The sequence below is a fragment of the Rousettus aegyptiacus genome, unplaced genomic scaffold, assembly GCF_014176215.1.
Source record: "Rousettus aegyptiacus isolate mRouAeg1 unplaced genomic scaffold, mRouAeg1.p scaffold_m13_p_15, whole genome shotgun sequence".
NCBI classification, from domain to species: Eukaryota; Metazoa; Chordata; class Mammalia; order Chiroptera; family Pteropodidae; genus Rousettus; species Rousettus aegyptiacus.
Genome location: NW_023416290.1, coordinates 39,571,150 through 39,587,748, shown reverse-complemented (window position 1 = coordinate 39,587,748; position 16,599 = coordinate 39,571,150). Strand labels below are relative to the sequence as shown.

At 37.0% G+C, this 16,599-nt stretch overlaps 1 protein-coding gene and 1 pseudogene across 2 annotated transcripts in view; both read left to right on the top strand.

Annotated features, from left to right (window-relative positions):
• The window catches only part of RSPO2 (R-spondin 2), a 137,856-nt gene that overhangs the window by 41,922 nt on the left and 79,335 nt on the right, over positions 1 to 16,599 (top strand). The window lies entirely within an intron of this gene.
• LOC107520879 lies at positions 9,523 to 10,085 on the top strand (annotated as a pseudogene).

Sequence of the window (16,599 nt, the reverse complement as noted above, 5' to 3'; positions counted from 1 at the left end):
GAAAAAAAAGTAAAAAGCACGTCTCCCATGTCTCCTTTTATCATTCTCCTCTAGATGCAACTATTACTGTTATTTTACATCAATTTCCGATACTTTCTCAGTGTTCGTGCTGTCACATACATAAACTCTCATATGTTTGGGACTTGGGGGAGATGAGGGGATGTTTTTCCTCAGGTGGGGGCTTCAAGAACATTGCTTTTCAGTTTTGTTTCTGCTGATGGAAAGGGGAGAAGGGCCTTTCCTTCCATTGTTGAAAATCCACTTAGGCAGCAGACTGCTGCTCTCTCTGTGCTGTCTGAAGATGAGAGGGGGCCATGAGATGGAAGCTGCCTCTAGAGTCTCAATATTTGATTACAGGGTGATGAGATTAGGGATTATGGTCTTGAAGGGCCTTTGTAGCATGGTGGGGAGGGGGCTAGCAAAAGTTTGTACCGGGATACAGTGTGAACATGGTGTTAGCTGGAAGATGAGGTAGGATTTGTAAAGGGACTACCAGAACCCACGGAGATTGGTATGAGTGTTACCCCTCCACAACAAGATTCCTTTTGATGGCAAAGGTGATGAAGTCATCACTTTTCTTTCTGGAGCTCACTGGCCATGAGACTATATGGCCAACCAAGGAGAGGGGCAAAACCTCATTTTTTAAGTGGAAGGCATGGGCCCTTTACCACTGCAGTACACTGGGGAGTTAATGTATCCAGCTGCCATACTCTCCAAGCTTTGAGGGACTTAGATTTTCCTGCTTGTGTGTGGGGAGGGAAAGAAATTCAATTTAAATCGATGTTTTAAAATAAAAAAGAATATGCTTTAAATATGCAAGAACTACTGTAATAAATTTCAACTTGCTTTCATTTATAGGATCTGCTCAGGATAGCTAAGGAACTGATACCCAAGTGGAAGTTGAGGTGCAAGGTGGGAGAAAAAGGTGTAGGTTTGGGGAACAAAAGTTTATTTACGTATCTCAAAGAGTCAGACTATCTCAGTAAATGGTTAATGGTTTGTTTGGCAGAGAGATACAATTGATTTGCCTTTCGAACCTATGATCTACGAAATGTCAAGATTATTCAAAATGATTAAGTCCCAACCTTAGAGGTTTCCCCCTTTATTATTTAATGTTGCACTAAATTTGGCACATTATGCATGCATATTTTGTTAAATTGGACTGTATGTTCCTCAAGACCAGGAGGCTTATTTTATTTTCTAACAAGTCGAGGAAATAATATGTGCATTAAAACTTGTTCATTGAACAACACTGCATTTTGGCAATTTATTTTTGCACAATAACACATATTTGTACTAGAAGCAAAGCACTGAAGTGAACTCTGGGCACATCAAAATGTCTAGAAGGTGATACCCTGCCGACAAGGAGCTTGTTGTCTACCAAGGGAGACATAGACAGCTGAGTAATTTCTTCATAATGTGGCAAATGCAGTAATAGAAGACAGTCTAGCATCTCAGGGGCATATGATAGTGGCCCTTAATCCCTTAAAAGTGGTTAGAGTGTTAGAGAAGACTTCCTGGAGGGGACCGCATGTTCCTTTTTAAGGTAGGAAATTGTATGTCATTTTACTTATCTTTGTGTCCCTAGTGTGTAGGGAATAGTTGTTCATGTTGAATAAATAAATGAATGAGTGAAATTGAACCTGAGATGAGCCTTGAAGTATGAATCTAAAACTAGAAAAATAAGGGCAGTTGGAGGCGAAGGTATTCTAGGGATGAATGGTGAAGAGTGAAAGCAGAAACTCAAGAGTTTGGGTCTGGCGTTTCGTGTAGGGATGTTTCAGGGCTGGTGTTTTGTGTAGACATAGCTCGGAGATGAGGCTGGACTTGTTTCTTTAGGAAGAGGAGACTATAGTGGATTTTTAAACAGGAGGGATGATAGAAGTTTTATTTAATTTTTAACTCCCTCTGGAAGTGCAGTGAAAAAAGGATTAGATGGAGGTGAGAGTTGGAAGCATGAAAGCGTGTAGGCTGGTGGAATACCCCAAGTTCTGCAGTGAGAAACATGGTTACAGAAACTCAGAGAAGTGATTGGAATAAGGAAACACTGGGAGTGGAGACTGTTAGGAGCCAGTAACTCACTGTGGTGAGGGCATGTGAGTCTGGGGTGGAGGTGCCGTTCTGGTCTCCGAGATAAAAGTAGAAGTCTCCTGGATATGGCTTCTGGGAAAGCTATTGGTTTCTTATAAAAAACCGAGAGGAGTCCCCCTGGCATATTCCCTTGTCCCTGCCTAGAGTACATGCAATGAATGCCTCCTAACTACCAGAGGGTCTGGGAAATCAGGATTTTAGCCAAGCATATCGTCTCCCTGAAGAGAACCATGCAAGTCTTAGGCTGGCATAAAGTCTGTTTCCATTTTTTCTTTAAATATGTACAATTTTTATTTCATAATTATACCTTAATAAAGCTGGAAAAAATAAGAGGAAAAAATACAGCACAAGCAGGATGGAAACCAAGGTTTAGCTAAAGTTTGCTCTTTTTACTTTTTTTTTTTTAAAGTGCTTTTTTATTTTTTCTAACTCTCATTCTTCTTCCTGTGGTTTTTTTTTAAATTTTATAATAGTTTCAAGTATACAGTTCATTGGTTAGACATTTGTGTAGTTGATGAAGTGATCCCCCGATTACTCTGTTGCCCATCTATCTAGCCATTACAATGCTGTTGGCTATATTCCCTATGCTGTACTCCAGGCATCCCCAAGCCCTGGATCGCGGACGGGTACTGGTCTGTGGCCTGTTAGGAACTGGGTCACACAGCAAGAGGTGAGTGGTGGGCAAGTGAAAGAAGTTTCATATGTATTTGCAGCCTCTCCCTAATGCTAGTATCACCACCTCAGCTCCACCTCAGATCATCAGGCCTTAGATTTTCATAGGAGGACTGGTTTCTGGTGCCAAAAAGGTTGGGACTGATGGTGTACTTATGTCCCCCTGACTGGTTTGTAGCTACTAATTTACATTCCTTCATCTTTTCACCTTTTTCACTCAACCCTAAACCCCCATCCCTCTGGCAACCAGCAGATTGTCCTCTGTGTCTGTGAGTTTGTTTTTTAGTTTATTCCTTCTGTTTCTTAGATTCGACATGTAAGTGAAATTACATGACACCGATTTCTCTCTGACACATTCTACTCAGCAGAACACCCTCTAGGGCTATCCATGTTGTTGCAAATAGTAGAATTTCACTTTTTTTTTTTTTTTATGGATGAGTAATGTTCCATTGTATATTTGAAATGTAACTTCTTTATCCACTTGTCTATTGGTGAGCATGTAGGTTGCTTCCATATCTTGTTCATCCATCATATATAAGAATAAACAAAATGGATTAAAAACTAAATGTAAGACCTGAAACCATAAAACTTCTATAAGAAAACAGGCAGTAAACTCTCTGATATATCATGCTATTAGTAATTTTTTTTGATATATCTCCTTGAGCAAGGGAAACAAAAGAAGAAAACAAATGAGATTATATAAAACTAAAAGTTTTGTACAGAAAAGGAAACCATTAGCAAAATGAAAAGACAAACTACTGAATAGGAGAAGATATTCACCTGTGATACAGCTGACAAGGAGTTAATATCCAAAATTTACACAGAACTCATACAACTGAACAGCAAAAAATACATCCAGTTAAAAAATGGGCAAAAGATATGAATAGGTATTTCTCTGAAGAGGGAATACAGATGGCCAATAGACATATGAAAAGATGCTCAAGATCACTAATCATCAGAGAAATGAAAATTAAAACCACAGTGAGATATCACCTCACATTTTTTAGAATGTCCGTCATCAATAAGGCAAAAATCAGCAAGTGTTGGGGAGAATTTGGAGAAAAGAGGATCCTCATACATTATTGGTGGGATTGCAAAATGATATAGACACTATGGAAAACAGTTTGGAGGTTTTTCAAAAAATTTTTAGAAAGAACTACCTTTGACCCAGCAAGTGTACTTCTGAGTATTTATCCAAAGAAAACCAAAATCCTAATTTGTAAAGATCTATGCAGCCCTATGTTCATGGCAGCACTATTCACAGTAACCAAGATATGGAACTCTGTTTTCTTAAAGTATGAAATTATGATATGTAAAAGTCAAATTCACTAAAAGATTGTGAAGACATGAAATTCAGAGTACTGGCACTTTTATAGTCATGTTTTATAGAAAAAAATCAACATTTAGTGATACATGCATTCATTTTTAATGCTTTATCTGGATTTTCTATCATGTCTCTGCCCCCTTTTTTGTTCTCATTTAAGAATTTGAGACATTTTGGCAAAGAGGAACAAAGAGATTTAATTCTTATTGAATATGAAACTCCTTAGGCCTGGATAATGTCTGTATTTTTGCTAAGTCTGGAAAGATGTAAGTTTTAGCCAACACTGCAACAGCTTGAGAAACTATTGAAATCATACATGTATTGTTTTGTCTCTGCTGCAGGAGAGTTTTTCTGTGTGGCCTGGTTTTACTTGATGTGGTCCTCATTAATCTGGTTGGCTGCCTGAGGTCTTGTGTGTTGACCTAAAGGAGGTTTGGGAAATATTGGTTAATATAGTACAGTGTGAGAAAGATTTGTTACAGATGCCATGTATCATTAATACAGGCACTCTTTCTTTATAAACCAAATATTTTACATAAAAATGCATAGTGATAACTTGTATTAATTAGTTCCCTCATTTTCCTCATTTAAATAAGAGTTCCCTAAAAGGCTTAATCATGGAATGAGGTGAGCTGTGTGTGTCTGTCTTGAAACTCTTGCTTTCTGCCAAGATTTAAGTGAAGTTTCTTTTTAGCATGGTAAAATAGAAATATGAATTAAGGGTAATAATTTTATAGAAATTAAGTAAATAAAAACACTATAGCAAATAATGTTTTGTTTTTCTTTACATCAAATAAGTTTTGTTCAATTGCTGAATAAAGCAAGATACTGTAGAATGAGACCAGATTCTAAAGACTTTTTGATACTTTTCTAATTGGTAGCAATTAGAAAAAAAATGAGAATTTGACTATCGTAATATTAACTGCTGACAGCCCACAAAATATTAGCATTCAGCTATATATTTCTCTCCCTTTGACTTGGTAAGTGCTATGTATTTGAATCTTTAGTTTGGAATTTCTTCCAATTTAGTCCTATAAAATCGAAATTTTTCTAAGTATAGATAAGTCTGATAAGTACTGATATTACAAGGAAATAAGCTCATCCTTCTTTTTAAAATTTGGTTTTTATTAAAGTCATACACACAATTTGGAGTCAACTAGTTCTACCAGGGTTGTTATGCAAAACTGCTGTCCTTGTCCCAACGCTTCTCCTGCTACCTCTCCCCTGCTTTCAACTCTTTTAGAATCTTTGAGGATTTATGATCATAACTACTTGCAACATGCTTTTATTGTTCCTGCTCTACTTTTTAAAAATTATTATTTTTTAAGTGCAGGGCATTATTTATTGAATTTCCACTAAGGGAGGTAAGAATTTAGCTCGCGTTCACTACTTTTCTTCCTCACTACACAAAAGCATGTCTTCTCCCCATCCTTCCAGCATAGTTATAATATAATTTTGGAAGGATGAGTAGTTGGCATTTATATTCTTATAAATATGCAAACATAGTTGAGCCACACAGCGTGTATATATATTTATTATATTTTCCTTTCCTGTATAACTTGTTTTCCTTGGAGATGCCTTTTCTTTTAGAGATATATCCCTAATCAACTCCAAACTTTCTTCAGCTCATCTAAATCTCTTCTCAGTATATTAGAATAAACTAACTAGTTTATTTTATTCTTTTCAAGAAACTTCTTTCAGATTCTCTGATATGCTGTAGTCTAGACTGATCACTTTATAGACTGCTTCACAGATAATGGAATTTTCCTTCACCATTATCTTGGGGATTCTTTCTGCTTCTACCTTGTGTTTAATATATTGTTACCTGGATTCCATCTTTTACTTTTTTTTGTCTGTTTACTCCCCTGTTTTTGTGGAGCATATCCTTTAATAACTTACCCTGAAAAGGTACGTGATATATATTTATATATATATTTGAGACTCTGTATGTCAGAAAATGTCTTCATTCTGCTTCACAGATGATTTGGATGGTTCTGGATAGTTTCAGAGATTTTCTATAGGTATCTCCTCACTCCCAGGTGTCAACTTCAGGGTGGGCCCTCCTGTAACATTCGCTACATCTAACTCTTCATTTCCTCTCCAGTTCTTCTCCAGCATCATGTGGGTGGTGGAAGTTAGGAGCATGCGCTCCTCTAGAAGTGTATCTTTCCTTTCTCCACATCTTCACCTTCCAAAGTTATCCTAGGTGCTGATAGTTGATATCTTATTTTTCTTTGTGGTTGTCAAAGAGGACTAGAGCTGGATAACAGTTAAAGTGGTAAAAGCAGATTTTATTCAGGAACTATTACAAGTGGAGAAAAGAGACCTAGATATATAACTGGGCCCAATTCTGAATACGGCAAGGAAACATGAGGATTTACAGTCAAGGATTAGGGTGAGAGAGAGGGTTGGTTGGTGGATATAAAATTAGTAAAAGGAGATATCAAGGTTAGTGGAATTCTTGCTAAACTGACTTGAAGGATTCTTGCTGAAAGCAGGTCAGGCGATCAGATATCAAGAGTGGGGATGAAGAATGTGTTAGATATTGAGGGTGATCGGAAATCAAGGAGGAGGAATTCTCTCTAAACTGACTTAGCAGGTCCTTGCTACCATTGGGCTATGCAGGCCCAGTCAAGGCCTAGACTAGAAGAAGGCTCAGAGGAGGCTGATTAGTTTGGTCAAGAGGAGAAGCTGTGTCATGGTTGAAGTTTTTTGACTTCAGCTGTTAGTAAAAAAAATTCTCAAGGTAAGTCATGCAATACTTCTCATAAATGATGTCACTTTTTCACATGACATATTAGGATATGAAATAAAGGATAGTACCAAAGCCATCTAAATAACTTACTGGAGAGAATAATATAAATTTTAAAGCTAATCATGCTGTTATTAACCACACTGAAAAATTTAATCTAAATGTATACGTATATCAGAAGGAAGTGATATAACTTTATGTCTAAAAACACTTTGTCACCATATAATTGGAGAGTGTGTTTTTGTTGCTTCTACTATGGTCAACAAGTTAATTTAGGCCTAGGAATCACAGGTGTAATGTGAGGTGTTTTTCTACAAAGGAAATATATAGCAAAGTGGGCATATTAAAGACCGATTATCAATATAGTCTTAAGTTAATTTACTATTTTGGAAGAGTGTACAGTTTCTATTTTTGGCTGCCAATAGTAACCTCAGCCAGGTAGTAGAAGACCAAGCTAATGAGGAGAAATCTTAGGGCAAGCTCTTGAGCTTACCTAAGTGTGCAGAAACAGACAGATGAATTTATGTTTACAATGGTGGACAAATATAAGTGTCAAGGAAAAACAGAACAAAACAAAAAACATGAGAATAAGACACGAAGAAGGTGAATTATAAGTATCAGCAGTAAAGTTTCTAGTTTGTTTAAGCTACTAGTATTGATAAGGAATTACAGGACCCCTAAGAATTTTGACTGAGGTCTTAAATCATCAGGAAATGAATTTTGAAATCAAGTAGAGCATATCATCTTATCTTTGAATAAATTAATAGTATACCCACTCCTGTAATAGACTGACAGTCTCCCCAGAAGACATATAGTGAAATTGGAGATGATACAAGAAGCATACTAAAATGGTCAAGATAGGAGTTGCCTGCCCATGAGGCATAAAGAAAATCAATAAGAATATAGACATGTACTGTGAGGATATATAGCAATTTTTTTTTAATGTCATGGATGATACAAATAGTATTGATAATAACAACATTGCATTATTCCAAGATTTGGTGAGCCGTGAGACTAGAAAATATCACCTTACTCAACTTGTTATAAACTTATGGAACTGATTACTGTAAGAGGAAGTAGGGGTGGAAAATATAAATAACCTCAAAAATGATTTAACTAAATTTGTGGATGACAGATCCATAATAGGTTATTATAGGGAACTGGGATGTTTTGGGTATGCTCCTAACCTTTGAGGTTGACATCAAAGAACAGCCATTCTTCCCACAACATGTCCCTTGGTGCCATCATCAGAATCCTGGGCAGGAAGAATCATGAGTCTGATCCAATGTGGCAAGACCTATTATACTCTGATTTGTGCCAGATTTGTGTGGGTTGTCAATTTAGAACAAATTCCAATAAGAGGATTGTAAATTTCAATAAAATAAAAACTTGAAAACCTTAACTTTCATGTTTTCTTTTTTAATTCTCCTTTATGTAGTGTACTCTTAAAGCCCATTTTTCAAATTTTGGGGTGATTTCATTACCATGCAGCCTGAACTTGACTATGATGGTGCTTTGGTTGTAGCGTAGTAGATGGTAGTAGTGTCCCATATCACAGGTTGAATAGAATCAACTAGTAACCCTGGGAAATTAATCTTCTACCCTTGGCATTTCTCTTGTACACGAACCTACTTTTAATTTGCAGCTTAAGATTGAGAGAATAAAGTAGATTCTACTTCAATTATGAATTTTGGCTTTTCTGGTAAAAAGACATATAAAAGTCCCTTTTCATTTAATTTTAATCTATAGGAAGACATATAAGTAATTTCACTGTTGTCAGGTCTTTTTTTTGTTCATTTTTCTTTGGGAGTTGCTACATTTAAAACTGATCTAAATGCCTTTAAGCCATGTGTTGGAATTAACTAGAGATCTTGTTTTTACATGGATTTGGATTCAGTAGGTGTGGGGTGAGGCCTGAGATTCTGCCTCCATGTGAGGCTGCAGGGCTGAGAACCACATTGTGCATAGTGCATATTTGCACACTTTGCTAATTGAACACTGTAGTTTTACAAACCAATCTTGGTTTCAGCTTTCCCACTAAATATGTTTTTGGAAAGTTTAAGAAATAATTAAATCATTTATAGGAACATGATCCAAATATTATATTTATTTGGATGTCGAACTCATCTAGAAGTTTCTTCTTTCCACCTTTTCTGAATTCTTCCCATCTCTTCCATGTCCATTTTGTGTTGAAAAACAGAGACAAAATAACAGAAATGTTTCTTGATTCTGTTAAATTTAAACATACATATGCACATGCACTCACACTCTTTCAGTTCTGTGTATTTTGCCTAATTGCTGGCAATAAAACAGTAAAGGGATTTAAGGCTTATGAATGTTCTACTTGGAGGAAATTGTAATTAAGGTTATTAAGGCCTTTGGGTTCCTGTGTGTATTTTAAGCAAATTAGGATTTTATGTGCTTTTTAAAGAGACAGCAACTCTTCCCTGCCCAATTATTTCCTCTGCAGGGATGAGCATGTGTATTTACTGCGTATGGTTCAAACGGCACACCTACTTTGTTCTTACAGGTAAACCACTGATGTCGGGGATTTCCCCCCCTCAATTTCATATGTGAAACTCTGATAAGAGATGGGAACAAATGGTCCATTGTACTTTGGTACCGAAATTATTTTAAAAATCACATTAGCTTTCCTTTTGCCACTGGGGTCCCAGCCAGGAGTATGCTTAGGCTGCAGAAGAGGCTTTGCCTCCGTGTCTGCGCTGTGGCAAAAGGTCTGGTTGGACCCCCATTGACACCGATGAAATTGCCAATGCTAACTCTCGTCAGCAGATTCGGAAGCTGATCAAAGATAGGCTGATCATTGGGAAGCCTGTGACGGTCCGTTCCTGAGCACGATCCGGGAAAACACCTTGGCCCGCGAAAAGGGCAGGCATATGGGCATGGGTAAGCGAAAGGGCACTGTCAGTGCTCGAATGCCTGAGATGAGGAGGATGAGAATTCGTTACCGACTGCGCGAAAGATAGCATGAGTCTAAGATTGACAGCCACATGTATCACAGTCTGTACCTGAAAGTTAAGGGTAACATGTTCAAAAACAAGCGCATTCACATAGAACACATCCACAAGCTGAAGACAGACAAGGCTCGCAAGAAACTTGTGGCTGACTAAGCTGAGCCCCGCAGGTCTCAGACCCAGGAAGCATGCAAGCGCCCTGGAGCGCAGCTCCCGGCCAAGCCGGAGGAAGTCGGCAAGACTGTCCCGGGGAGAAGAGACCAAGGAATAGAGCACCACACCACCTACCTGTACACAGTGGCCTTGGCGATTATATAGATCAGTCATTCAATAAAATAGCCTTCATCTGCTTAAAAAAAAAAAAAAAAAAGGAAATCAAATTATTATTTAATTTCTTTAAAACATTTTAAGACAGAATAATTGTCATTTACCTTTTATTTCTAAAATAGCTTTGTTTATTAAAGACATCTATGAAGTGCCGAATAGTATAAAGAGATCAACTCATTCTTTCTCCTTGCATTAATCACCGTTAACATTTTTTGCACCTATTTCTTTAAAGATATTTTACTTGTGTGTGTGTAGAAGGTGGAAATTTCCTAAGACATAAATCCAGCACAGCAACAAAGTCACTTTATTTTCTAAACTTGAATTTAGTGTCTATCTCGAGGCCTTATTCCTCTTGGTAGTGGAAAATTAATCCTGGTAAATTCATGTACTCTGTCAATTAAGTGTTTTTCCATTTTCACCCCCAGACGAGCTCTGCCCTTCCCTCCTCCCCCCTTCTCAGCGAGGTTCGCATCAAGTCTGTCAGGGGAGGGAAAGCAGCAGAGGGCCTTTGTCAAACTGATGCCACTTTCCGCTGGCGCGCGCTGTTACTGCTGATCTTCGCTCGCCCGGGTCTAGCCCTGCTCGTCGCATCCCTGGCAGTAGTGTGAACCCGGGGGTGCTCCGTTCATTTGGCTGTGCGTTCCTTTGGCCGTGCTCTGCGTCTTCTATCCCGACCGCAGGCTGTCCTTGCTCTGCGGTCTCAGCCTCTCCTGAGTTCTTCTCGGGATGTGAGATGATTTTGGATGGTTTCCTAGACTGCGCTGGGCTTGAGAGGACTTCTCAGGCCCCACTTTCTCTGACATACCTTACTCCCAAGTGCCTGCTCCGCCACTGAGTTAGAGGGGTACACCCAGTTACTCCTACTTTCTCAGGTTTTACAAATATCTTTTGGTCTGATTCCTGAACTTGACAGGATATGAATATTCTTTTCTTCCACCATTCCCGTAAGATGAGGGCACAGATCCCTTTGGAAAGATGCCTTCTACCTAAACCGAGTGTTCTCTTCTTCCTTCTTCCCAATTCATGGGGTCTTTGTGTTGTCCAAGCAGATAATTGACTCTGATAGATTACATAGTCCTCCATGCTTGTTTAGAACAGTTTGCTCTGTGTCTTTTGTGTCTCTGATTTCTGATACTCATAACACAATAAGGTTAAAGGGAGGGTTTTTGTTTTGTTTTTTTTTCAAGAGTTTTTAAAATCCCATTTAGAAACCACAAATTTGAACATTTGTACTTCTTTGAGAAACCCTCCCTGAACCAGTGAATTCAAAGCTATGGGCTAAAAATGAATTTATTTAAAAAAATAATTTATTTTTTAATTACAGTTGACATACAATATTAGTTTTAAGTGTACCACATAGTGATTAGACATATAGCTTACATAGTAATCACCCCAATAAATCTAGTACCCATTGACGCCATACATAATTATTACAATGTTATTGACTATATTCTCTATACTGTACTCTACATCACCATGACTATTTTGTAACCACCAATTTGTACTTCTCAATCCCTTCCCTCTCCCCTTTTTTACCTATTCCCCAACACCCCTCCCATTGGCAACCATCAAAATGTTCTCTATGAGTCTATTTCTACTTTTGTTTGTTTTTTAGATTCTACATGTAAGTGAAGTCATACAGCATTTTTCTTTCTCCGACTTATTTCACTTAGCATAATACCCTCTAGGTCCATCCATGTCGTTAGGATGGCCACATGGTGTTTTAAATTTCTTTAGGTAAATACCCAGAATGGAACTGCTGGGTGTTGTCTCTTGTTACAGCCTTTGTTTTAAGTCTATTTTGTCTGGTGTAAACATTGCAACCCCAGCTTTTTTTTTTTTTTTTTTTTTGGTTTCCATTTTTATGAACTATGTTTTTCCATCCCTTTACTTTCAGTCTGTGTGTCTTTGGATCTGAAGTGGGTCTCTTGTAGGCAGCATATATGTAAGGATCTGTTTTCTTATCCATTCAGCCACCCTATATATTTTGATTGGAGCATAATTCATCGACATTTAAAGTACTTGTTGATAGATATGTAGTTATTGTTGTTTTATTATTCATTTTTTTCTTCCTAAATAAGTCCGTTTAACATTTTTTATAATACTGGTTTGGTAGTGATGAACTCCTTTAGCTTTTTCTTGTCTGGGGTAAAAATGAATTTAAAAAAGAAAATTAGTTAAACTCTATTATACTGTTACACATGATATGTATTTGTTTTTAAACAGAGTACTACATTGTTTTTATAATCTGCTTTCCTCCAACATTGTTTCTTATGGAAAGAGCCTTCTTTGTATACTATACTAACTTCTTTACTATGTAACTTCTTAACATAGTATACATCTATACTAACATTGCTTTGTATAATAAATTACCTTTAAAGTCAATATTTTAGATCTAACATAAATTATTCAATATTCTATTGATAGACATTTTTGACTGTTTACTATTTTCTCACTATTAAATGAGTGCTGTGATGTAAATTGTACATTTTTATGTCTTTGTCCAATTCTTTCTGCTGAGTTCCTAAAAGTGACATTACTTAGTTAACAGAAAAGGGCAATATTGGTAAATTATACTCTAGTATTTGTTCTAATTTATATTTCCACTAGCAATATATGAGATGCCCACTTCCTAAATGTGTACCAATAGCTTAATCTCCTAAACCTTAATATATGGTGAGGCTGACTCATTTTAATTTGCATTTTTTGATCACTAGACTTTAAAATGGGCAAACCATTGTGAGTAGTTTTTGTATTATATACACACAAATTTGGATACTTTTAAAAATGTTTAGGGCATGGTTCCATAGTGTAGCGGTTAGCACTTTCACCTAATTCTGTTAGGATGATGCTGATGTGATGTGAATTAAATTATCATTAATGATGGCAAAATAATGAGGTTAATTATGTGGCTACAGTCATTCAAATACAGATTGTAGAATATTCTACAAGACAACTGTCCTGGACTCTAGAATAATGTCAATGTCTACATTGACAAAAAAATAGGAGGAGGTATTCTAAATTAAAAGGATTAAACAAACAAACCAAATGTAATGCACAGTCCTTGATCAGTTTGTGCATAGATGGAATAGAACATTTTGGGACAGCTTAGGAACTACAGTACAGAAAGCAGGCAAACTCCTGCTTTCTCTTCAAGACCCAACTCATATTACCACCTTTTCTTCGATCTTCCAGAATAATTTAGATCTTTTTCTTCTCTACTCCAAACACTTAGTAACATGCACATAAAATATAATTTCAAAACCACAGCACCTTGAAGGATTCTCACTGAACAAATCTAGGATAAGTTACATGTTAAATACAGTAACAGATTTAGTTCACTGAATAGAATCCATGATTCCCTACTAACACAAAAAAACAGACAGATGAGGGAGAAGGGAAAGCTCTTCCTAACACTTCTAATACATGGCGAAGGAATGGAATTTGAAAATCACCTTTGATAACCATCAGAGTCATAGTTGATTTAGATAAGAATCATCAATAGATGCCAAAATGAGTGTGTAGAAGTTTGATGAATAACAAGATATTTATACAGTCTTACTTTACCTCATCAAAAATCTATTATAGAGAAAAATGGTGACTTTACAGTGTAGAAACCTGGAAGACACCATCCTAACCAAGAGATCAAAGTTGACATCGCCAATAATGTAATCGAATTCATGTGCCACTTGATGTGCCCCAAAAAAGGACAAAACACCACTTCACACATTATCCCCCAAATGCATGACCAGGCATGAGGGAGCATTAGACAAACCCAAATGGGTGTTGTGTAAATTACTGACTTGTTCTTTTCTGAAATGTCAAGCTCGTGAAAAAGGGACTCTTCCAGATTAAAGGAGGTTAAAGAGACAGGACAATTTAACACAATGCATAATCTTGGATGGGATTCTAGTCTAGAGAAAAAAAAACATATAAAAGATGTTGGAATAATCGAATATGGACTGTGGATTCGAAAATAGTATTGTATCAACATGGCTGATATAAGACAATGCCCTTGTTTTGGGGGAAAAAACAGTGAACATTGACAAAAATAAAAGCATAATGTCTGTAGCTTACACTCAAATGATCCAGAAAAATAGTATAGGCATGCATTTGTATACACATCTATGTCTGTATACACATAATACATACCGTTTTGCCACTTTTTAAAAAGGACCAAACACTATTTAGTGTTCCATTAACGTGTATGTACGTAGTTTGCTTTTGGCTTCCAAGGCTTGGAGGGGGTGGAGAATGATGGTCAGTGAGCAGTGGCCAATTGCTCTCCAAATCAGTCAGAGCGAAGGTTTCTCTTCTTTGTGTCAGTCTGTCAGTCCATACCTCCCCACTTGACCCATCTTTAAAGTCTAGTTTTGATCATTTGAATAGCTTACTCAGCCTTTCTAATTATATAGGTATGCTTGCTGTATTACTTCAAAGGCCTCTTGGCAAGGATGGGGTCTATCTTCAAAGACAGTGAGGAGAGTGGCCCATTTGCAGGAAATTGCATGGTTTGGGGGTGATTGTTTTCTTTGAACTTGTCAAGTGGAGATCCCTATTTAAAAAGTGCTGGCCTTTTGCTGTATGTCCAAACAGTTAAAGACTTTCCATGTATAATCTGAAGACTTTAACTTCTGCCAGAAGAAACCTGTAACTCAGTTTCCCCCATTATCCTTTTTTGTGTATCAGCCGTTTTATTCTGAATTGTTTTTGTGGATGACATCTTAATTTTGTTGGTTTATGAGGCTTAATAAAACCCTAGTTATGTTAGGAAAGAATTAGTATAGTACTCTTAGTGACTAATGATCAAAAGTAACTTCGATTGTTTTGCTGAAGCTACAAACCGAACAAAGGGGCAGTGAACAAATTGCAAGGGTCTGGCCTACTTTGAAAGAAAGTTATCGCAGTTTTAATCATGGTATAGTGCATTTTTTTCTCTATAACTGTTAATAGAGAAATAGAAAGCGTGGCTTTTGAAATCAGAGGTTGGAGGTGGATTCAAATTTGTCACTAACAAACTGTACGACCTCGGAAAAATTTCTTAAACTCTTTGTTTATTCACTTTGATAAACAGAAATTACGAGTAATAAGCATTTCTTTCAAAAAGTATGAAAGTGTGTAGCCTGCAATTTGGCACATAGCATGTTCACAAAGTTCATTTTCTTTTCTCCTTTCTCCTACCTTGACTTTCCTCTTTTTCATTTCTCCTTGTTCCGAGTAGACAGAACATTCTGGGAATAAGAATGGTAAAGCAGCTAGATTTTAAACTGGGTCTACAGTGTGAATAGCTGTGAAGTTAGCAAATCAGCAAAGCACGTTAGGACATACTGTTTACAAATGTTAAATGCAGGGAATTGATCTAAAAAGTTGTTGAGAAATAAATGCTGTGTAGCCCCGGAGACTTAGTGGAGAATCATTCTGATTTTTGTTAATGTACCTGGTATTTTACCAGTGGTGACCTGCGCTGCATATACTGGAGTTTTCACTTTTTTTGCATCATAGTGTATTCCTGAATAACTAATTGTTGCATGATAATACTGTCAGCCCTGAGGGTTGCCAGTGTGTTTTTCATTAAAGCAACTTAAAAGTTTTTTTTATTATCTTTGAAGAAACCTTTCTCTAGGACAGTGTAGTTAACAGCGTTCATTCTCAATTTTAAAACACAGTGGTCTGAACCATGGAAGTTTCCACATTAAAACACATGGAGTCTTTAATCTGGCTAGTTATGACACAGATATTTCTCGAGGGCTGTGTTTATGACACCACATAAGCCATCCAGTTTGCTTTCCATTTATTGTTTTAAAATGAAAATAGTGGAATAAGCAGGAGTTGGCAAACTAATTTCTATTCTAGAAAGCAGGTGGTAATGAGGGATAGTCAAATAGCTTGTACACAAGGGGAACGTATGTGGAATAGACTCCATCCTAGCCCTTCTCTACCTTAAATAAATGAAATAATTTAATCTGTGGATAGGTAGGAGGGGGAGATTTTTTCCTGCAGGTGGTTAGATAGGTCAGACAGTATGGCACTTACGTTACAGTATTTAAGAATTATGCAAAAACTATTCTGAAATAGTGTTAGTATATGAAGTATTTAAGCACTTTATGGGATAAAAATTTGGCTCTGTTTGAGAGCCTTTTTTGTTGTTTTGGATTCAAATAATTGGATTATCTTCTTGTGTGTACATGGAACCATGTGAAGGTGGTGGTTTCACAACCTTCCTGGATGTATATATTTAGATCTGCTCCTGTTGCAGTCACCATTAGCACCGGTCTGTCAACCTTTCCATGGGTTCATTAACTATGCGGTGAAAACCCAAGCCAACACTGGATGTGAGTAATCTGTACAACACAGCAGTTTCTTGCTACGGCTTATAGGGGCACATGCATCTGACTATAAGCTTACTGTTTTCTTGGCATTAGAATAGTTTTAGGGAGTAAATTTTTTTCTCTCTTACA